Here is a 22,042-nt window from a genome sequence, read left to right on the forward strand (position 1 = left end):
ATATGGTGATGGTCGACAAGACAGAAGGACTGGAAATTCAAAGAAGAAATCTCATAGCTGGGGTTCTGAAAGTTTTTTAGTTATTCTTTCATTCAAAAAACATTGACTAAGTGTCTTATGTGTGCACTGTACAGGCACAGGGGATAGAACGGCAGGTGAAAAGACAGCCTCTGCTCTTGAACTCTCAGTCTAACAGGGCAGAGTGTTAAGAATGAACAATAGAGAGGGATGAATGCCATGATGGGGACATGCACAGAGTATTTTGGGACTTGGAGGAAAGTCCCCGAATGCAGACTGGGTTCTAGGAAGATTTCCTAGGGTCCAGGGCACTTGAGCAAGCAGTCTTGAAGGTTAAAGAGGAATTGAACATGCAAGGGAGGGAGACAAGGGACGTCCAGCACAGAGAGAAGCAATAGCCAAGAACAAAGAGATGAGAGAAAGAATGGTGCTAGCCAGGATCCACAGGTGCTGACCTGCAAGGTGATGAGCCTGGAGTCGGGAAGCTCGGGAGCAGCTGGACGAGGCCAAAAAGGTAGGTAGGAGTTGGTTATGGAAGATTGTGCTGAGAAGAATCCCAAATAATTTATGGAGAGACACTGTCCTCCAGGAGGTGGAGCATCACCCCCATTGCGTAAGTGTGGGCTGTGCACGACGACTTCCCGTCATAGCGTTCAGTATGGAAAGAGCGGGGAGAGAGTAACTTTACAGTGGAGAGACCCAACAAACATTACCTCGCTTCGGTGATCAAGGTCGACATCAACAGTGATAAGGCACGTTGACAGCATGTACCCTTGATATCACGTGATGAGGATGGCACCTTACTTCTGTGGATGTCTCCTGAAAACCCATAACCTGTGTCTAATCATGAGAAAAAGAGCAGGAAAAAAACAGTTGAGGGACCTTCTACCAAATACCTGACCAGTAATCCTCAAAACTGCCAAGGTCATCAAAACAAGGAAAGTCTGAGGAACTGTCACAGCCAAGAGGAGCCTAAGGACACATGACATCTAAATGTAATGGGATATCCTGGAGGGGATCCTGGAACAGATAAAAACCAAGGAAATCTGAATAAGCTGTTAATAATGACTCATTAGTTGTGACAAATATGCCATGCTAATGTAAAATGATAATAATAGGGAAAGCTGGGTGTGCGGTATATGGCAACTCTCGGCACTATCTTTGCCATTTTTCTGTAAATCTAAAACTGTTCTAAAAATAAAGTTTATTTTTAAAAATAAAAAGTAAAGACTTAGCTACATACAAAAACATTCAGCTGTTGGCATTTGAAAATCGGAAGATTTCTCGTAAAAATTTGGATTTCTAGCTTCTCAGGGCTTTTTCTGGCTTCTCGTGGCTTTTTCGAGGAAAATTTAGGGATCTGACAATATTCTTTCCTTACAAGGAGATGTGTGTGAGTGGTGAGTGGTGAGTGCAAGCAGTGGAGTGGGCAGTGTTGTGAGCAACGGTGTGAGTGGTGGTGCGAGTAGTGGCAGTCATTCAAAGAGGGCTACTGCTCCTCACTTCTTGCGGTTACAACACTCTTTTACCCAGCCTGCTTCACTCATTCACTTGACTTGCTGGGCTTCTGTGGGCTTCTGAGTTTGCTCCTCGTGGAGGAGAGGCCCTGGGTCAGCGAGGGGGAAGGTGCCTGAGGGGGCTGGAGCCAACCCTCATCCTGAAGTGTGGTTGTGTGGGAACAAGGGCAAAGCCTGCCGTAGAGGGGGATCTCATCAGTGCCAGGCCAGCTGCCTTTCTACTGGCCACTTGGCCTCATGGTCTCAGCCGGAGTTACCTTGGGGACTACAGGTGTTGGGACTGAGACTGGGGCACGTCAGCCACACCCTGAGCTGAGTTTGGAGAAGGAGAACAGGCAGTCTGTAGCATGCTGGTGTGGGAAGGGAGCCCCGAGATGGTATGTGGACAGAGCAGGTTGCAAAGCATTATTTTTAATGTGGTCCTGTTTCTAAAAAACAAACAAGCTATAGAGAGAGATTACATGTATATAAAACTTTGCATAGAAAATGTCTACAAGGTTACATACCAAAATATTTCCAGGGGCTATCTATGGGGAGTGGGGCTAGGACTAAGGAATGGTTTTCACTTTATGTCCAAATATTTCCTGATTTTTTTTAAAAAAGAGCAGATGCTCTTGTAATTAAAAAACATTTTGAAGAAGAGAGAAAGGTCGCTTCTTTCCTGCTTCAGTCAGTTTCTCCCAAAGTAGGCAGCTGTCACCACCCTGGGCCAGCACTTCTTGCCATGCGGCTTGCATACGTTATCACTTAAGATCTGTACATCACAACACATGACAGCTCATTACCGAGGCTCAGCACAGCGTGAGTGTTCCTCATGCTCCCAGCCACACTCTTGCTCTTCCCTCCTCTCATGATGGCATTGTCAGGCGACCTGGCATATCTTGTCTTCCACAAACCATATCCATCATTTTCTGTTCATCCATGCAGTTTCATCTCAATGACATCGAACAGAGCTATACTTTTTTTATGATGGGGAGAAAAGGGAATACAATTTTATTGCTCAATATTAGAGGAATGGAAAACAAATTAAAATACTTTCATAGGATGAAATATTATTGAACTATTAAAATTGATGTTCTGACATGTATTCAACCATGAAACTATCATCACAATCAAAATAATGTATATTATCCATCACTCCCAAAAGTTTAATGAATCATACACTTCAAATACATGCAGTTTATTATATGTCAACTGTATTTCATCAAATTTGTTTAAAAATTTTTTCAAGAAATAAAAAACGTGGTTTTATCCAGACACAAAAAGCACTAACCATAAAAGAAAAAATTGGTAAATTGGACTATATTAAAGTCAGGAACTTTTTTTATTAAAAGATAACATTGAGAATGAATAGATAAGCCATAGAGAGGGAGAAGATACTTGGGTGCATGGGACTCATCCTAAATATATAATTTCTACAAATCCATAAGAAAAAGGACAAATAATCCAGTAGAAAAGTGGGCAAGAGGCTTCAGGAAAGAGCATACCTAGGTGGTGAATTAACACACAAAAACCTACTCAACTTCATTAGCCATCAGAGAAATGTGAATTAAAACCACAGTGAGAAACCAATTCACACCCATCAGAATGGTTAAAATGAAAAAAGAAAGAATATATAAAGTCGGTGAGGATGTCAAGCATATACTGCTGGCAAAAATGTAAATTGCTACAATCATTTTGGAAAAACATTTGGAACTACCTACCAAGGCTCAGCTCAGCGATTCTGCTCCTAGGGAAAAGCTTAGCAAAACAATGTGTGTCATCCAAAGACGTGTTTATAAAAGCACGATCTATCTTGGCCCCCAAATGGAAACAACCCAAATTTCTATTGACTGTGGAATGACTTAATACATTATTATTTATATAAAAGGGGCTTTAGGGTGCTTGTAATGTTTTGTTTCTCGATCTGGATGTCAGCCACACAGGAACGATTATTTTGTGAAAATTCATTAAGTTGCAAAATTATGATTTATGCACTTTTCTACATGTGTTATATTTTAATAAAACACTTACTAAAGAGTATATCATATAAAAAACAAAATCATACAAGAGCTAGTGGAACACACAGGTGAATGTATTTTTAAGGTTAGAATGGGGAAGATGTTACTAAGCAAGACATTTGAAAACTATAAAAGAAAAGATAAAAATTTGACCTGAAAAAATGTTTTAAATAGTTATGTAGCAATTAAAATAAAAATAGCTACACCATGAACAAAATGCTGGGGAAAATATCTGCAAACATATGACAGACAAAGGGATAATTTCATTAATTTCCAAAATGCTTAGGAGACAGGAACCAGCCTAATGAGACAGGGTCATCTGCAAGGCCCATGGCCCAGCAAGACAAGGCCCCTAACCAATTGGCAAGCTAGGAGAACCAGATTGAGTTCACCAAGATCCACATTCTGCAGCCTCTGGACTTTCCTGGACTTCCGCATGTGCCCTAGCACCCAGAAGTCCACTGACGGTGACCTTAGCCCCATTAGCATAGTAAAAATTACGCCCAGGGGTGGAGAGCTAGCCTGCTAATGATACATGTGTCGTATGTAGTAGCACGCTACTTGACAGTGCAAGCACAACCTCACCTCCACATGCCATGACAAGCCCTCCTCCCCAGCCTATGCCTAAGAAAAGCACCACAATCCCATTACCTAAGCCAGTCACCTGCCCCTTTCCTTTCCACACTGGCTCCCTTGTGCCTCTCCTGTGCACAAGCTAATCAACTTCTACTCCTGTGTGTTTTCTGTCTTGATTTCAATCCTGGGGGGCAATAAGAACCGAACGTTCCAGTAACATTCTGGCGACTATGAAGGGATGGGACTGGACAGAATGGGACTTTCTTGAGTCCCAGTTGAAGATTGAACTGGCTGACATGGGACTGGCCTGGCTGCCCAGATGAGGACGTAAGCGGCCACAGCCAAACCTTTGTTTCAGACTCCGGTGTTCGCTAAGTCAGGGCAAGGCCTGGGAGCTGATGCTCTCCAGTCCAAGCAACTTTCTTAAAGTCTGCCTCTTTTCCTTCTCTCTCGCTCTCTCTTTCTCTCTCATTCTCTTTAGGAGAATCTTCTCTCCTCTGGTTTCAGGAGCACCGTGAGCCCCTGGGTCAGTCATTAGTCTGACAATCTGGTTTTTCTGGCCTTGGAGAGTTTGCTTTCCATCCCTGGGAGCTCTCTGGAATGCTGTTTTGTCTCCCGTCAAGAACCTGTTGAGTATTTTAGGCACCTACTGAGTTAGTTACGGGGACAGGAGATCTGTAATTTATTCTGTACACTGTCCTGCCCGGGAACTGTTGTTTGTGTGGCTTTATCTTGAAAACCCTTGGGAAGAGGCCGTGAGGGCAAGGCCTGACCACCTCATTCCCTTCTTTGTTTCGTTTGTCACCTCCTCTGCTGTCACCAAGTCAAGGTTAAGTTCAGGCTGGACCTGAGCAGAACCTGGACCTTCTGTAAAACTGAAAACTTGAGAAAACTTTCTGCCAGGGACTTAACTCTCAACCCGAGTGTTGGGAGCCCCAGCCCCTGGCCCACACCAGGCCTTTGCCTCTTGCCTCCCTGGCTTGCCTTGTGCTGGCTCAACAACTAAGTGCTTGGACTGAGTGAGACTTGACTAAATCTTATAACTATGTTTCTGCCTGCATTTGGGCTCTGCACCCTTCTCCAGGTCTGCTGTCAGTTGGACACCAGCTTTACTGTCACGGGGAACACCCCAAGCATCCCCGGAGACTCACCCCTTGGGAGCGTTTTAACTAACTGGAAACACTTTCAATTGGATGGGTTATGCCCCAGAAACTCCATCTTGGAGAAAACTTGAGCGGTTTCTCTGTGCCTTTATGATGTAGTCAGACAGGTAGATCGATCTGTAATGTCATTTGAGTTACAGCCCAATTTCTGAGGAATCAAGAGCAATTGTCCTTAGAAATTCTTGCAGTTCTCATCAAGATGGCGGCGTAAGCAGACTCTGAACTCATCTCTTCCCATGAACACAACCAGGTTACAACTATTTTTGGAAAAATTACCCCGGATTGAAAACTAAAAACTGGATAAAAAGAACCCCCACAACAAGAGACAGTCCTGACTTAGGCAGAAGAGGCAGAAATTCCTGCTGGAGAGGAAAAAAGCCACCTTTGGGAGCAGCAGAGCTTCTCAGCTGGCCAGGTGGGAGCCGCCCTAGGTACGCAGCCCTCCCTGGAGGAGTGAGGTCTGGAGTGGGGGCGATACTGCTATAACCATCCTTCAGACTCAGCCCAACTGAGACGGGGGTCTTACTGTCTGGCTTTGCTGGCTATTAACTGCAGCGAGGACACCCCCAGAAAAGCTGTTGGCCGAAAGCCGAAAAGATCTGGGTCTTAAAGGGCCCACACACAAACTCACTCATTGCAGCAATCTAAAATCACCAGAGAAAGGCTGACTGTCCTTTGGTGAAACGAGGCTCACCTGGTGGGCTCTAGAGGCATCTTGGTGAGAGGAGGGACCTCTCCGGAGACTGAGACATTGGTGGGGGCCATTGTTCTGAACTGATCCAGGCATGCTGACACAGACCCCGGTGGGCGCCATTGAGGTTCATCCCTTGGCCTGTTAGCCCAGGGGTCTGCCATGACAACTAGAGCACAGATTTAATCCAGTTCAGCCAGGGCAGGCAAACCGCCCTAGGGACTGGCCCCACCTAACAGCAAGCTCTCAGGCTACTTTTCAGCCTGCATTGACTGGGTGCCTTTATCCTCTACAGGCAGGTGAGTGTGTCCACCTCTGTGGGGCAGGGCCTGGGTGAGGACCAGGTGAATTGTAGGGGGCACTGGTGGAGAGGTGGGGGCCTCTGCAGTGTAGCATCAGTGTGTACTCCATGGGGTTGAGAAGTCTGCATGGACCAGGACTGTGTTGACAGTGTGTGTGGTCCCGTGAGGGGTGAGGCTTATCAGCGGCAGAAGACCTGTGCTTCACAAATAGCCATAAAAAGGATCAGCCCTGCATTCCAAAGCCTGAAACAGTTGAGTGCTCTCCTGCCTAGGGCCAGCCCCACTCAGCTGCCCTCCTAAGAGAACTGACAACAGCCTTGTAGGCCTGAAGCCTAAAGCAACTGTAAGTCACTGAGCCTAGTAACCAGCTACACTGGGTTCCAACCCAGTTAAGAGGAAAACTGCAATAGGAGTGTGCTGATAGACTTTGCAGCCTATGGTGCTGAAGCTCCCCAAACCAGATATACAAACAGCTGGCCAGGGAAGGAAAGACTAGACTCTCTGGGTACCTGCAGTGGGAACAACCCTGCCACAGCGGAAAGACACAAGTAGACCACAAAGGGGTCACTCCTGGATCTTCTAGACTGGTGACGAGATGGAAGCACACTTCTGGGTCTCATCAGTCACCTCACACATAAGGCTCCTTCTCCAAGATCAGGAGACATAGCTGACTCACCTACTACAAAGAAAATAGCACAGAGAAAGAGGCATAATGAGGAGGCAAAGGAATACTTTCCAAGCAAGGGAACAGGACAAAACCCCAGAAAAAGGACTAAATGAAACAGAAACAAGCAACCTACTCAACAAAGAGTTCAAACAAAATATCATGAGGATGCTCACAGATATTGGGAGAAGAATGGATGAACACAGTGAGCTCATCAACAAAGAACTGGAAGATATAAAAAAAAAATCAGAAATGAAGAATACAATACTTGAAATGAGAAATTTACTAGAGGGACTCAATAGCAGAGTAGAGGAAGCAGAACAGATCTGTGAGCTAGACGAAAGACTAGAGGAAATCACCCAAACAGAACAGAAAGGAGAAAAAAGAATTAGACAGAATGAGAACAGTGTAAGGGAACTCTGGGACAATATCAAGAGTGCTAACATTCAGATTATAGGGGTCTCAGAAGGAGAAGAGAGAGACAAAGGGGCAGAAAATTGATTAGTCGAAATAATAGAGGAAAATTTTCCTAACTTGAGGAAGGAAACAGACATCCAAGTTCAGGAAGCACAGAGAGCTCCAAACAAGATAAGCCCAAAGAGGCCCACACCAAGACATATTATAATTAAAATGTCCAAAATTAAAGATAAAGAGAGAATCCTAAAAGCAGCAAGAGAAAGGCCACAAGTGACATACAAAGGGAAGCACATCAGACTATCAGCGGACTTCTCAGCCGAGACCCTACAGGCATGAAGAGAATGGCATGACGTATTTAAAGTGCTAAAAGGAAAAAACCTACAGCCAAGAATACTCTATCCATCAAGGTTGTCATTCAGATAGGAAGGAGAGATAAAGAGCTTCCCAGACAAGCAAAAATTAAAGGAGTTTATCACCAAAAAACCAGTTCTACAAGAAATGCTAAAGGGACTTATTTAAGTGCGAAGGCAATGACCACAAATAGAGATTAAAAAAAAAAAATTATCAAAAAACAAAACAACAAAAATAACCAGGCAATAAAATCACTTGTAAAGGTAAAAATATAGTAAAGGTAGCAGATCAACTACCTGTGAAGATAATATGAAGGTTAAAAGACAAATGTGCTAAAATCACCTATTTCAATGATAAGACGGTAATGGATAGACACACACTAAACAAGAGACTATCTATGATTTCAAAAACATAAAATGTGGGAGGAGGGGAGTGAAAAAGTAGAGCTTTTAGAAAGAGGTCAAGCTAAAGAGTCTATCAACTCGATATAGACTGTTATATACATAGAATATTAAATAGGATCCTCATGGTAATCACAAATCAGAAACCTATAATAAGCAAGAAAAAAAAGTAAGACAAAAGAAATCAAACATATTACTAAAGAGCCATTAAACCACAGGGGAAGAGAGCACTAAAAAAAGAAAGGAACAGAGAAGAACCACTAAGACACCCAGAAAAGAAAAGTAACAAAATGACAATAAATGCATATTTATGAATAGCTACTTTAAATGTCAATGGACTAAATGCTCCAATCAAATGCCATAGGGTGGCCAATTGGATAAAAAAACAAGACCCAGGTATATGCTGCATACAAGAGACACACTTCAGACCTAAAGACACTCACAAACTGAAAGTAAAAGGATGGAAAAAGATATTCCATGCAAATAGCAAAGAAAAGAAAGCAGGGGTAGTAGTACTTATATCAGACAAAATAGACTTTAAAACAAAAACTGCAACAAGAGACAAAGACGGGCACTACATAATGATAAAGGGAACAATCCAACAAGAAAATATAACACTTGTAAATATCTATGCACCCAACATAGGAGCACCTAAATATATAAAGCAATTATTAACAGACATAAAAGGAGAAATAGACAGTAACACAATAATAGTTGGGGACTTTAATACTCCACTTACACCAATGGATAAGGTTGTCATTCAGATAGGAAGGAGAGATAAAGAACTTCCCAGACAAGCAAAAATTAAAGGAGTTTGTCACCAAAAAAACCACTTCTACAAGAAATGCTAAAGGGACTTATTTAAGTGGGAAAGCAATGACCACAAATAGATAGATGGATCTATACACCAATGGATAGATCATCCAAACAGAAGATCAATAAGGAAACACTGGCCTTAAAGGACACATTAGACCTGAATGGACTTAGTAGATATGTACAGAACATTCCATCCAAAAACCACAGAGTACACATTCTTTTCAAATGCACATGGAACATTCTCCAGGATTGATCACATATTAGGCCACAAAACAAGTCTCAATAAATTTAAGAAGATCAAAATAATACCATGCATCTTTTCTGACCACAAAGCTATGAAACTAGGAATCAACCACAGGAAGAAAATCAGAAAAAACACAAAAATATGGAGATTAAACAAAATGCTACCAAACAAAGATTGCGTCAATGAAGAAATCAAAAAAATTCCTGGAGACAAATGAAAATGTAAACACGACATGCCAAAATCTGTGGGATACAGCAAAAGCGGTTCTAAGAGGGAAGTTTATAGCAATTCAGGCCTACCTCAACAAAAAAGAAAAATCCCAAATAGACAATCTAAAAGCACATCTAAAGGTACTGGAGAAAGAACAACAAACAAAGCCCAAAATCAGCAGAAGGAAGGAAATAATAAAAATCAGAGCAGAAATAAACAATATAGAGACTAAAAAAGCAATAGAAAAAAATTAATGAAACCAAGAGCTGATTCTTTGAAAAGATAAACAAAATTGAAAAACCCTTAGCTAGACTCACCAAGAAAAAAGGGAGAGAAGGCTCAAATAAATAAAATCAGAAATGAAAGAGGAGAGATTACAATGGACACCTCAAAAATACAAAAGATAATAAGAGAATACTATGAAAAGCTATACACCAACAAATTGGATAATCTAGAAGAAATGGATAAATTCTTAGAAACATACAACCTTCCAAAACTGGACCAAGAAGAACTAGAAAATTTGAATAGACCGGTCACCAGTAAGGAGATCGAAACAGCAATCAAAAACCTCCCAAAAAATAAAAGTCCAGGACCAGATGGCTTCCCTGGTGAATTCCACCAAACATTCAAAGAAGACTTAATACCTATCCTTCTCAAACTCTTCCAAACAATTGAAGAGGAGGGGAGGCTTCCTAACTCCTTCTACAAAGCAAACATTATCCTGATACTGAATCCAGACAAGAAAAACACAAAAAAAGAAAATTACAGGCCAATATCACTGATGAACATCGATGCAAAAATCTTCAACAAAATACTAGCAAATCAAATACAACAATACATTAAAAAGATCATACATCATGATCAAGTGGGTTTCATTCCAGGGATGCAGGGATGGTTCAACATCTGCAAATATATCAAGGTGATACGCCACATTCACAAAATGAAGAATAAAAATCACACGATCATCTCAATAGATGCAGAGAAATCATTTGACAAGATACAGCATCCATTTTGTGATAAAAACTCTAAATAAAATGGGTATAGAAGGAAAATACCTCAACATAATAAAGACCATATATGACAAACCTACAGCAAATATCATTCTCAATGGAGAAAAACTGAAAGCTATCTCTCCAAGAACAGGAACCAGACAAGGATGCCCACTGTCACCACTCTCATTCAACATAGCATTGGAAGTCCTAGCCAGACCAATCAGGCAAGAAAAAGAAATAAAAGGGATCCACATCAGAAAAGAAGAAGTGAAACTGTCACTCTTTGCAGATGACATGATTTTATGTCTAGAAAACCCTAAAGAATCCACTAAAAAACTGTAAGAAATGATAAAGGAATACAGTCAAGTCGCGGGATACAAAATCAACGTACAAAAATTGGTTACGTTTCTATACACTAACAACAAAGTAGCAGAAAGAGAAATTAAGAATACAATCCCATTTACAATTGTAACAAAAAGAATAAAATACCTAGGAATAAACTTAATCAAAGAGGTGAAAGATCTGCACACCGAAAACTATAAAACATTGTTGAAAAAGAAATCGAAGAAGACACAAAGAAAAGGAAAGATATTCTGTGCTCTTGAACTGGAAGAATTAACATCGTTAAAATGTCCATACTTCCTAAAGCAATCTATAGATTCAATGCAATCCCTATCAAAGTTCCAACAACATTTTTCACAGAAATAGAACAAAGAATTCTAAAATTTATATGGAACAACAAAAGACCCCCAAATAGGCAAAGGATTCCTGAGAAAAAAGAACAAAGCTAGAGGTATCACACTCCCTTATTTCAAAATACACTACAAAGCCATAGTAACCAAAACAGCATGGCACTGGCACAAAAACAGACACACAGATCAATGGAACAGAATTGAGAGCCCGGAAATAAACCCACACATTTATGGACAGCTAATATTCGACAAGGGAGCCAAGAGCATACAATGGAGAAAGGAGAGTCTCTTCAATAAATGGTGTTGGGAAAACTGGACAGCCACATGAAAAAGAATGAAAGTAGGCCATTACCTTACACCATGCACAAAAATAAACTCAGAATGGATTAAAGACTTGAATGTAAGACCCGAAACCATGAAACTTCTGGAACAAAACATAGGCAGTACGCTCTTTGACATTGGCCTTAGCAGTGTATTTTCAAGTACCATGTCTGACCGGGCAAGGGAAACAAAAGAAAAAAGAAACAAATGGGACTATATCAAACTAAAAATCTTCTGCACAGCAAAGGAAACCATCAACAAAATGAAAAGACAACCTAACAATTGGGAAAAGATATTTGCAAACCATATATCTTATAAAGGGTTAATATCCAAAATATACAAAGAACTCATACAGCTCAACAACAAAAAACCAACAATCCAACTACAAAATGGGCAAAGGATCTGAACAGAGATTTCTCCAAAGAAGATATACGGATGGCCATCAGGCATATGAAAAAATGTTCAACATCATTAGCTATTAGAGAAATGCAAATCAAAACTACAATGAGGTATCACCTCACTCCGGTCAGAATGGCTATACTTAACAAGACAGGAAACAACAAATGTTGGAGAGGATGTGGAGAGAAGGGAACCCTTGTACACTTCTGGTGGCAGTGCAAACTGGTGCAGCCAGTATGGAAAGCAGTATGGAGTATCCTCAGAAAATTAAGAATAGATCTACCATATGATCCAGCTATCCCACTGCTGGGTATTTATCCAAAGAACTTGAAAACGCAAAGGCATAAAGATACTTGCACCCCTATGTTCATTGCAGTATTATTTACAATAGCCAAGACTTGGAAGCAACCTAGGTGCCCATCAAGGGACGAATGGATAAAGAAGATGTGGTATTTATACACAATGGAATACTGCTCAGCCATAAGAAATGATGAAATCTGGCCATTTGTGATGACATGGATGGACCTTGAAAGTATTACGCTAAGTGAAATAAGTCAGAGGGAGAAAGTCAAATACCATATGATCTCACTCATAAGTAGAAGATAAAAACAATGACAAACAAACACACAGCATTGGAGATTGGATTGGTGGTTACCATAGAGGAAAGGGGGAGGGCAAAAGGGGTGATTAGGCTCACATGTGAGGGGATGGACTATAATTAGTTTTGGGTGGTAAACACAATGTAATCTACACAGAATTCAAAGTGTATTATGATGTACATCCGAAAGCTATATAATGTTATAATCCAATGTTACTGCAATTTAAAAATTTTTTTAAAATAATAATAACAAAAAGAAATTCTTGCAAGACTGGAAATGCGGCTCTAGAGTCAGTTCAGGTTCCACCCATTTCTCTTATCTCAAAGAGCTTGCAAACCCTCTAGGGAATATCTAGCCCATCACTAATTCCTAACACTAAAGAAAAAAATGGAAAGAGAAAAAAATGGTCATAAGAGCTCCCTTACCAAAAATCTAGCAGCTTGACTGTCTTCTCCACAAATATTAGTAAAAAGGCTTAAAACAAAATTTGGATTCATAACTAGGGAGCTTTGTATTACTGTACTTGATTCACGGCAGTAATTTTAAAACAATAGGTGTGGAGACTCTGTGTTTGTGTCTATATGTACGTTATATATGTGTGATATTTCACCTCTTGATGGTATGGCCAAAATTAAGAGCTCTGTGTAATTGGCTTAAAAGTAAGTGCTCACATAAATTCTAAGAATAGAAACTAACCCAAATGTCTTTTAAGTTAACGTGATGTAAATTAATCTTTGGTAAATGAAAGCTTATTTATATTTGTTGGTTTGATTAAAATTAAAATGGACACGTCCTCAGAGTTATCAGCACTGGCTGTGATGAAGGCATGAAGCCTTTATTCTATGCTTATTGGTCAAATAAGCTGATGTTATCTCTATTGCAAAACTGGTCAGCAGAAATAATAACTTAAAATAATGGCTAATTTTGTCTAATGTCTCATGAAGTTTTGTAGGCAATCTAAATAAATCTTGGGAATAAGTGAACTAAATAGATGTGTAAAAGATGTAAGTGTTGGGTGAACTTTTTAACAATAACTATGTTTTATGGCATGTGTATTTAAGATAACTTCCAAAATCTTTCTGGTAACTTGAAACTTTGAAGTTTTGCTAGGTGAAGTTAAATGATAAAAACTCATTGAATATCTGGGTCATTTTTCAAATAAGATAAAATACTGAAACATTATTGCTATACATGTCTAAATTTATCTACTTTTAGCTTCTTATTACAAAGAAACTGAAAGATGTTTGCGTCTATTAGTAAACATGTCTTGTATTTTTATTAAGATTGTACTATGCAGTAGCATGTTTCTAAAAATTATGAAAAGTATTCATAAATTTGCCAAATCACAGAGTGCTAATATAAAAGACAGTTCATAATTGCTTAGTTTTTTAGTTTTCACTGAGGTCTATAAGGGTTAAAAATTCTAGGGACTGGCCCCTAGGCCAAGTGGTTAAGTTCGGGTGCTCCGCTGCAGGCGGCCCAGTGTTTCGTTGGTTCGAATCCTGGGCACGGACATGGCACTGCTCATCAAACCACGCTGAGGCGGCGTCCCACATGCCACAACTAGAAGGACCCACAACGAAGAATATACAACTATGTACTGGGGGGCTTTGGGGAGAAAAAGGAAAAAAATAAAATCTGTAAAAAAAAATTCTAATTAATACAAGTAAACAAGTTGTTACAAAAATAATATATAATAATATAATAACATAATATTATAAAATGATATAATAAAAAATAAGCTGTTGCAAAAATTAAAATTTGGTTTTCTTTCTCTTAAAAGGGATAATTTTCTTAAACTCTTCGTCTGCTCTTTTTTTTTTAAGATTTTATTTTTTCCTTTTTCTCCCCAAAGCCCCCCAGTACATAGTTGTATATTCTAGCTGTGGGTCCTTCTAGTTGTGGCATGTGGGACGCCACCCCAGCGTGGTCTGATGAGCAGTGCCATGTCCGTGCCCAGGATTCGAACCAACGAAACACTGGGCCGCCTGCAGCGGGTGCGCGAACTCAACGACTCGGTCACGGGGGCAGCACCTCTTTGTCTGCTCTTGATAAAGAGGTTATAAAAGACTTTTCTTTCTTTTTGAGTAAGTTTATCTGAAAGACAGAAGATCTATGTTCTATTAAAATAATTTCCTATGTTCAGAAAGACTGAGGTCTCTTAATTAAGGTTTTTTGGACTATTTTAACTCTGTTTGCCCTTGACTGTTTCTGTTGTCACTTTGATCGAATGGATACCTGAGCGTTGTTTCATAGTGAGTTGTTTCCTATTTGAACACGTGTTTTAAAACCTTTTGATATTTTTGACAAGCTTCTCCCTCAAAAAATATTCAAATCCTGAATAAAGGCTTTCTTTTGACCTGGAAGAGGGAAGAAAATGTCTCTGAGAATTTTCAGAGGGCCCCTGGAACTTCTCAGAGAAATTTGTTCTCTCTCTCTTCCTATAAGGAGGAATATATTAAACTTATTAGGCTTATTAGGTGTGTTAAATCACATGGGAAGCATTGCCAAATAAGGGGTGATAAACCTTCATAGGTGGTATTATGTGGATAAATGTTATTGATATAAATATTTTAAAATTATATAATATTCCTAAAATTCTGATCTGTCCTGGTGGTCAGTTATAATTCTAGTTATTGTCTTGAACTGTTGTGTGTCACAGAAAAACCCAATGTTCCAGGAACACTTATATTTACCAGTAAGTATGTCATCTAGTAAGAAAATGGACAGGAATATAGATTTCTGTTTCACAGAAATAGAAATAGAAAAGGCTAAAAGGTGCTTAACTCCATTCATACTGAAAGAGATGCAAACAAACAATGAGATAGTTTTGTTTTTTTGGGGGGTTTTTTGGTTTTTTTTTTTGAGGAAGATTAGCCCTGAGCTAACATCCACTGTCAATCTTCCTCTTTTTGCTGAGGAAGACTGGCCCTGAGCTAACATCCATGCCCATCTTCCTCTGCTTTACACGTGGGACGCCTGCCACAGCACGGCTTGCCAAGCGGTGTCACGTCTGCACCCGGGATCCGAACCGGCAAACCCAGGCGGCCAAAGCAGAACGTGCACACTTCACCGCTGTACCACCGGGCCGGCCCTGAAATAGTTTTGTTTTATTGACTGTCCAAAATATAAAATATTGATAAATATGAAATTAAATAAATTAAAAATTTCTTAAAAAGGAAGGAAATTCTGATACCTGCTAAATATGGATGTACCTTGAAGACATTATGCTAAGTGAAATAAGCTAGTTACAAAAAGACAAATATGGTACGATTCCACTTACATCAGGTGCCAAGAATAGGCAAATTCATAGAGACAGCATGTAGAATAGTGGTTGCCAGGAGGGGAGGGAGAATGAGGAGCTAGTGTTTAATGGGTACAGAGTTTCGGCTTGAGATGATGAAAAATACTGGCGGTGGAGACTGGCCACGATTTACTACCATATGCAATATGCACTTAGTGCAATCTTAAAAATGTTGATAATAGCTAGCTCAAGTTTTTATCTTCTCCTCTTACTTTTCCTTCCTTCCTTCTTTTTGCTTGTTTTCATTTTACTTACTTATTGTTATTTTCTAACATTTCTATAACAAAAATGTGACAAATATTTATTGAAAATTATTGTTAAAATAGATAGGGATTCTTGTGGAAGGAATGAAGGACACTAACCTCTTGTGAGCAACCTTCTATAGGTGAAGGCATTGGTTTTATTAATTTACTCCTCACAAAAGTCACATCAGGGACTCATTATGCGTGTTTACACCGGAGGCTCAATGAGGTTAGGTGTCTTGCACAAGGTCATGTAGCTAATACTCCCCAGAGCCAAGGAACAACCTCAGGCAAGCTTAACTCCAAGTCTGCTGCCAGGTCAGCACACGATACAGCTTAGGACTGTGGCCTTTCAAATTATTAAAGAGTCAGGTCCCAATTAAATCTCTAGTTAAAATTCCTCCCAGACAGTGTGGAGAAACATCGGCTGACGAGAGATATAAGATATCCATTTAACATTTTAAAAGATATCCAACATCCCTGGTAATTATAGAAATGCAAATAACAATGACATATTTTACTTTCATTAGCACAAAGATGAAAACTATTGACAGCATTTCTGTTGTTGAGAGTAGGAGTTGCTGCAGTCTTTCCAGAGAGCGATGGTGTCAGGAAGGAACGCCTTGAGATCTGAAGGAAGGGCTGGGAGTTTGACTCGGAGGGGGACTGGCGGGGTGGGCTCATCCAGGAATGTAACTTCCTCAGACAAGAGACAGAGGAGCTGAAAAAGAACTGAGAATACAAATGTGTTGTTTCAATAGCAACGGCAAAATTCATGTGAAAGCACTTTATGAACTGCGATGCTCCACTAATGGCTGGTATTTTATTAATTCTGGTAGCAGCGATCTGAATAGCTGAGACTCAAGGCCTGGGTATGGCGCTGCTTGCTCACCTGTAGATCTGAGACTGTCCTCAGGGCCGAGGAGTGGGAGGGATTCCTCGTTGTGATCACTGATCTCCAACGTCTCCAGAGCATTATGAACCTTCCTCCCTTGATTCTTCTCTCTGACTTATCTGCTAATCTGAGTTCTAGTCCTTCACGAGGAGAGTTACCACAGACACAGGCACCCTAGAACACAGACACCTGAAGCAATGGAAAATTCCATGGGTAACAGAAGTACTATGAAGGAGCTTTACTCAGAATAAGCCTCCAAAAAGCGGCAGGACAAATTTGACCTATGGCTTCAAAGAGGTCATTTCACCAAGAGCAGGAGCGGGCACTCCATTTCACCTGTCGTTTTCACTGCCTTGTTTTGGTGTCAATAGGAATGCAACTGCTACCACCACAAAGTGACTCCTTCCTTCCCTGAGTCTTTGTCTGGTGATGCTGAGGGATGGCAAAGGGCTGAGGGGTGGAGTGAAGACATCTAGTTTGTACATCACCTGGGAAATGAATATTTTGAAAGGGTGAGAGTTTGTAAACTTTCTAGAAAAAAACTTAGGTGAACATTTGGCTATCTTTCTAAAGAAAAACACCAAACATATATATGATATATACCATATATCTGTACCAAAGATACATATACGAAGATATAAATACATATGTATCTTTACCTTTATATGGTTTCTGTATACATATAGACACATACTGTATTTCTATATATGTATCTATATAGCTACAACTATATCTATATGCTCACTGATATAAGAAATGACATTAAAAGGTAAAAGATACCCCAAGGGGAAAATGTTGGGTTAAAATCCCTAATATAAGGCAGTTCTTGCCAAAATTTTAAAAAAAGAGAGATGAATATCTCAATAGAAAAATGGGCAAAGCTACAGGTAATTGACATACACATACAAATAAATGAAAAACTACGGCCATTTAACATTTTAAAAGATATCCAACATCCCTGGTAATTATAGAAATGCAAATAACAATGACATATTTTACTTTCATTAGCACAAAGATGAAAACGATTGACAGTATTTCTGTTGTTGAGAGTAGGAGTTGCTGCAGTCTTTCCAGAGAGCGATATAGCATCTTTACCAACATTTTAGAAAGGCATACTCTTTAACTAGAATGTTTACTTCTGAGAATTTATGAAATAACTAGATATGCATAAAACACATACGAACAAGAATGTTCCTGACAGACTTTACAGTATTAAAGAATTAGAAACAATGCTTATCGAAATTGAACAAGTGAGCATACAATGAAATGTCATCATGCAAGTTAAAATTGTGTCCAGTGGAATTCGTTGACATAAAAAGAAGTCCTCCTTATTTTAAATGAAAAAAGAGGTACAAAAAAGCATGGATGATCATGGTATAATCTACAGCATGGTTTAAAATATGTCCATGAATGTTAACATATTTGCTGTATATCTGGACACTACTTATGTTAACAGTGATTAACTTCAGATGGTTAAGTTGCTCCACATTTTCATTTTCTTCTTTATATTGTTTGGTTATATTATCTAAATTTCTTACAATAAACGTGTATTAATAAGAAAAAGTAGTAAAGTTATTTCTCTTTGTTTGAAAAATACTTAATGGTTTTTTTTTTTTTTCAAGCAAAGAAATGGAATCAAAATATCATGCTCCCTCCGCCCCGATGAATGATGACCGTCTTGGAGTCTGCAATAGCATTATTAAGGTTAGTTATCAACAAGCTTGATAAAATCAACTTTTACAAAAACCTCTCTCATTTTTGCAAGAATACCGGGGAATTTTAATGCTATTTGGAGCCTTGTTTACAACATATTTATAGTCTCCAAAAAAATCTCTCCTTCTCTTTAGGCTTTTAGTACCACTTGGGAAGCAACGTAGAGTAATGGGAAGGGGGAAGTAATGGGAAGACAGCCTCCCCCTTGCCCCCTCCTCACTGCCCCTCCCTTCCCCTTGCCCCACAAATTGAGTATATTTTTGAGGACACTGTTTGATTAGCTACTTCAACTCAGATTCAGTTTAAGGAATACTTCTGGCTTTACAGTGTCTGAAATATAATAGGTGCTTTGAGTATATGTTTAAGTGTACATTGAAAGACAATGCAATATTTGGATCTAAATGGCTATGGTTGTCTCCCTCTTGTAAGTTACTAGCTCCTTCCAAGTTGCTACAGGCAGTCTCAAAAATTTACATTTAACTCAGGTTGTTCAAATGGCCTGAATGCCTTGGACATTTATCACTCATTTATATGAAGCCATAAAACTTATTCCCGAGAGGAAACTTTGCTCTGCTGTTTGGACACAGCAATAAAAACTTCACCATTAATGGGCTATAGGGCATAAGTTTAGCTTCATTATCTGTGCAACCCCAGCAGCATCAACTAGATTGCAGAAAGCACTGCGACTCTAAAACTCTTCCCATACGCAAAAAGAAATTATAATTTAAAAACTTTTACCAAGGATTTTATAAGATATACTATCGAAGTTACCTTACTGATAACTGATAACCAAAATAAGAGTTAATGGTGATCACTCTGGCTTTTTTTCCTGAAGGCATTTTCCTGACTATGGAGTCGGGAAAGAGAATCCAAGTAGAGCAAGGTAGACTATGAGGACACAGAGATTGGGGAGTCTAAGGCAGCTGGAATTCGTGTAGCAAAGGATGTAGAGGAGAAATTATTTTTTTAAAAAAGAAAAGAGCTCAAGAAGTCTTCATAGAAGTCCCCTTGAGTCTGTTTCTGAATACTAAGCTGAAATTCACAGGAGGAAACTTCACAAGGCTGGTTAAAGAATTACTGGGAAGCTATAAACTGAAAAATTACCAGAGCTCGTGCAGAGCAGGGAGACATTTGCGCTCCAACCAACTAAAGTAGAGAGACCTTGTTGAACACCGGAGGCACTTGGTAGAAACCCCAGGAGGATAATCCTTTAATGGTAGGATTAAATCCTTAACTAGCTCTAGAGTAAAGCCTAGCCTATCTCCACCCTAACAAAGCTTAAAAACAAGATTCAAAAGGATCAAGTCAATCTACAAGGAAGTTAACTTCAGAACAAGATGCAACACTCTTCAAAGAAAAACTTAAACATCCAGACATTTAAAACCTAAAATTCATATTGTCCAGCATCCAATAAAAAATTGCTAGGTATAGGAAGAAGCAGGAAAAGGTAATACATAAACTGGAAGACAAATGAATCAGTAGAAAAAGATCAAGAAATGATGGAATTCACAGATAAGGACTTTTAAGCACCTACATTAAATATGCTCATGGGTTTAAAGAAAACATGAATATGATGAGGAGAGAGATGGAAGCTATAAAAAGGATACAATTGGAACGTTTACACTGCAAAGTGCACTATCTGAAATGAAAAATTCACTGAATGGGCTTAAGAGTAGATTAGAGGGCTGGCCCTGTGGCTGAGTGGTTAAGTTCGCGCGCTCCGCTGCAGGCGGCCCAGTGTTTCGTTGGTTCGAATCCTGGGCGCGGACATGGCACTGCTCATCAAACCACGCTGAGGCAGCGTCCCACATGCCACAACTAGAAGGACCCACAACGAAGAATATACAACTATGTACCGGGGGGCTTTGGGGAGAAAAAGGAAAAAATAAATAAATAAATAAATAATCTTTAAAAAAAAAAAAAAGAGTAGATTAGATACTACAGAAGAAAAGATCAATATATTTGAAGACATAGCATCAGAAATTATCTAAACTGAAGCACAGAGAAGAAAAAAAGACTGAATAAAATAGAGCCTCAGTGATCTGTAGAACAAGCAAATTTACATATGTGTAATTGGAGTTCCAGAAAGAGAAAGAAAGAAGGAAGAAAAAAATATTTGAAAAAAGAATGTCTGAAATTTTTCCAAATTAGATGAAACTATAAACTCATAGATCCAAGAAGCTCAACAAATCCCAAGAAAGATAAACACAAAGAATATTACACCAAAGCACATCTTAATCAAATTGCTGAAAACAAGTGATAAAGACAAAAATCTTTAAAGCTGGCAGAGAATAAAAGACAGTACTTACAGAGGAATAAGCTTAAGACTTCTCTTTAGACACAATTCAAGCTAGAAGAAAATGGGTTTCATAGTGCTAAAAGAAAAAAAGTCAACCTGGAATTCCATATTCATTGAAAATGTCCTTCAACAAAACAAAATGAAATAAAAACCTTTTAAACAGAAGTGGAAAAAATTTGTCACTGAAAGACGTGCATTACAAGAAATATGAAAGGAAGATTACACTAGATAGAAATCAGAAGAGTTAAATATGTAGATAAATATAAAATAATCTTTTCTCTTTTTAAAATTTCCTTAAAAATAATTGACTCTTTAAAGCAAAAACAGTAACAAGGTATTGTGAAGCTTATAAAATGTAAAAGTTAAAGGTGTGACAACGATAGCATGAAGCATGAGAGGGAGGAAACAGGAGTATACTGTTACAAGAGTCTTCGTTATATGTGAAATGGTACAATATTATTTGAAGGTAGACTGTGCTAAGTTAAGATGGATGCTGTAAATCCTAGAAAAAATACCAAAACAAAGAGGTACAGCTAATAAATTAGTAACAGAGATAAAATAGAATATTAAAAAATACTTAACGTACAAGATGGGAAAAAAAGAACATGGAACAGATGTAACAAATAGAAAACAAATAGAAAAATTGTAGACAATGCTAGCCGTTTCTTTAATTACATTAACTGTAAATGTCTAAATACCCCATTTAAATAGCAGATATTGTCAAATTAGATTTAAAAAAGGAAGACTCGATGCTATCTACAAAAAAAGGTATTTTAAATAGGAAGACTCAGATAGATTAAAAGGATGGAAAAAATATAGACCAAGCCAACACTATTCATAAGAAAGCTGGAGAGGCTTTATTAATATCAGAGAAAATTGACTTCAGGACAAGGAATATTAGCAGAGATAATTGTCGAAGCTGGGTAATAGATATATGACAGTTGGTTATACTATTCTCTCCACTTTTGTATGTGCTTGACATTTTTCATAACAAAATACTAAAAATTGAAAGAGGAGAAATATATGTTAAAGAAAAGGTTTTATTTTTTCTGTGTAGATTGAATATACCCATCACTTGTTTCAGCTACCTATTTTGAAACAAAAATAGCTTTTTCTGTGGGTTTGCATTACCAGCCTCATACCATAGAGATCTACTCTTTCCTTTTTCTAATACTCTAATTTCTTTTATAATGATTATAATACTACGTTTTTGAAA

General features: G+C 38.8%; 1 long non-coding RNA gene across 2 annotated transcripts in view; it reads right to left on the reverse strand.

Annotated features, from left to right (window-relative positions):
- Positions 1-2,104: 2,104 nt before the first annotated feature.
- The window catches only part of LOC139083411 (uncharacterized), a 53,246-nt gene continuing 33,308 nt past the window's right edge, over positions 2,105-22,042 (reverse strand). The window contains exons 3-6 of one of the 2 annotated variants that reach the window (XR_011540113.1): positions 17,151-17,302; positions 16,812-17,003; positions 16,441-16,651; positions 2,105-2,493 (exon numbers count right to left, since the gene is read on the reverse strand). This is a non-coding gene — a long non-coding RNA (uncharacterized lncRNA). Of the gene's footprint in view, positions 2,494-14,444; positions 16,652-16,811; positions 17,004-17,150; positions 17,303-22,042 lie in introns of those variants that run through there. The other variant, XR_011540112.1, reaches the window with a different exon arrangement.

The sequence above is a fragment of the Equus przewalskii genome, chromosome 5 (genome assembly GCF_037783145.1).
Source record: "Equus przewalskii isolate Varuska chromosome 5, EquPr2, whole genome shotgun sequence".
Lineage (NCBI taxonomy): Eukaryota > Metazoa > Chordata > Mammalia > Perissodactyla > Equidae > Equus > Equus przewalskii.